The sequence below is a fragment of the Triticum aestivum genome, chromosome 6A (genome assembly GCF_018294505.1).
Source record: "Triticum aestivum cultivar Chinese Spring chromosome 6A, IWGSC CS RefSeq v2.1, whole genome shotgun sequence".
NCBI lineage: Eukaryota > Viridiplantae > Streptophyta > Magnoliopsida > Poales > Poaceae > Triticum > Triticum aestivum.
The window spans coordinates 576476171-576479145 of record NC_057809.1 but is presented as its reverse complement, the minus strand read 5'-3'; positions in this window follow the sequence as shown (position 1 = coordinate 576479145).

The following is a 2975-nucleotide window of genomic DNA, read 5'->3' as shown; positions in this document are numbered from 1 at the left end:
CCTCCCTCATCTCTCCTCATTCTGTACTTGCATAATGTAGTTTTTTTAATGTTTTTTAATACGATAGAATGTAGATTATTTGCATTTAATAGAATGTAGATTATTTCAATGTAGGTCTTTGTAATAGAGTATTTTTTTTATTAAATGTAGGTATTTTGAATAGATAAGAAAATTAGTAAATGTAGGTCTTTTAAAATGAATATTTTCAATGTAGGTGTTTGAATAGAGTAGATTTTTTTAGTAAACGTAAGTGTTTGAATAGAGTAGATTTTTTAGTAAATGTAGGTATTTTGAGAGAGAGAGAGAGATACCTAATGATGAAATGGTTTCGCAAATAGATGAAATGATACCAAGTTTGAAATTTAGACATGTGATATGTAGTGTTGTGTACTACTAGTGCTTGCCCAAGTGGCCTATATACACTACTAGGGATAACCCTAGCAGTAGCGCTGGAATTAGAGCTATCAGTAGCGCTTGTACAAGTGCTACCACTAAGGCGCTACAGCTAACTGGTAGCAGTAGCGCTGATTTTCCAGCGTTACTGATATGCCTAGTTCGCGGTAGTGCTTGAATGAAACTAGCGCTACTGATAATAGTAAGTAGCTGTAGCGCTTTTCCTCTCCTAGCGCTGCTACTGTATCTTTCAACATTTTTTCTGCTTTCTATTGATGTAGAACAGTACCCGTTTCAATAAACTGCAATTTCACATATACTAGATAACAATATCATTAACCACAATACCACATTCTCATATATAGTCATACAGTAGTCATTCAATATCATTAAGCATTATAGGTACTCATATATAGTCAACATGCATCCTCACACACATATATGGTTCATACAGTAGCATATATGATACGCAGTACTAGGTAGTCATACAGCCACACATATATAGCATTCTACTAGCTAGTCATACATCCACACACATATATAGTTCTAGATGATATCGACGACGATCATTATCCTCAAGCCTTGGCAGTGGGTGTTCCTGATAGTAATTAGGATGGCATGTCCAACACGAAGATTCTTGCCAACGAGGAAGCTCTTCCACCCAACCGAGCTTAAGGTGGTGACGGAGCCCCTTGCGGTAAGGCGTATTCCAGCTAAGCCTTCTTCATCAGGCTCGATACCACAACTCATAGATAGGCTCTTTGGCAATTTCTGAACAAGAAAAACATATCAGTTAATAAGTAGCCTTGCACGTACTCTTGCGAATATATTTCTACTAAGTATAGATTTCTACACTATGGAAAGACACAGTACTACATTTCTACTAAGCATGAATTCTACTAATAAGTATGGATTATCTACACCATTAACAGTTCCTTGGATTCTACACTAATAAGCATGTCATTGGACTCTACACTAAAGCATATCACCGGCTAGCTTCCACACAACATATCATTGGACTCTACACTAAGCATATCATCAGACTCACTAAGCATATCATCGGATAATTTGCATTTGTAAGTATAACAATAAAGCATATCATCAAATTACTACAGTAAGTATAACATACCATGACAAGCCGATCAACCATGGTACTTGTCAGGCGGGTCACGAATGGCACCCCGACAAAGTCAGCACGTGGCGGAATTATGTCTCATAGGTTGCACACCTCCTCCTCGCTCAGCCTCATTCTTTGAGCATAGATGGCTTCATCAAGTGGGTCCTCATCATCTTCATCATCTTCCTCCGTGTTGACATAAATGACAGCTAGCTTGGGTCTTTCTGCTCTGAAGGAGAAGCTGATCAAGTCACCACCAAGAATACCCATGTGGGCGAGGAAACAGACCCATCCATCTCCTCCAATCTGTGACATATTGTGTCCTTTCTCAACCTCCATAGTGTAGGGGCACCTCGGACCCTCAAAGGTCACAGTGTCTCCGGTCAGCTTGTTGAATTTCAACCTCACATTGCATGGGAAGATCTATGTAAAAAAACCAAAATGACACAATACATTAATGCCAATAACACTAAAAACAAAATAGTTGTTACAAGTTTCATATAATTTGTTACCATGGCATGAAGAAAACTCTGTTGGAAGTAGATGTCGAACAACGTGCCAGTTGCAAGGTTGTTGGCGCACCTTGACTTGCACAGTGAACATGGTGGTGGTGGTGGCGCCATTTTCCTAAAGAAATATGAGCAAGAAAAACAGTAACATAAAGTTCTTAATGCATCAATCTTAATCGGAAAACAGAATATTCAGGTTTAGTAACTAAAATTAACACCATTCACATGTTTCTGTAGTGTGAGAAATTAACAGAATATCTAGTCACAAAGGCTAACAAGAAATGCAGTGTGAGACATTACATATAACAAGAACTGCCATGCTACTATTTTCGATCTTTGTTGTTTATCTTGTGCATATAAAAAAACAAAACAAAATTTTGAAACTTACAAATGCAAATTATTTCATACAATGGTTAGCATCAGTACTAGTTAAACAAGATCAATGGATCTAACAACCACATTTAGCAACCTAGCATGTGATGATCATCAAGCTCAACATGCAAACAAACATAACAAACTAGCATCGACTAGTCATGAAGCTCAACATAGTACCATACTAGCATGGAAACTGACATGAAAAGCATGTGCATCTACCACAACAAGAATATCATCATTGCCAACAAGAAAAACCTAGCATACTACCAAAATCTTGCCACTAGCATAAGATCTACCACATCCTATGTTCACTGATAAACTCTAATGCTAGCATAACCTACTGGTCGGAGTGGGGGCGGCGGCAGAGTTGGGGGGGAGGGGGCAACAGGGGAGTGGGTAGGCGACCGGCAAGAGCACGTGGGCGGTGACAGATCATGGCGCCGAGAGGGGGAGCAGCGGAGGGGGGAGGAGCATTACTGGCGCCGGCGGGCGGGCGACGGCGGCGACGGCGCGCGGTGGCAGAGATCGAGAGCGAGTAAGAGATCGGTGTGAGGGGAGGACGCGGGCGGTGGATAAGGTGC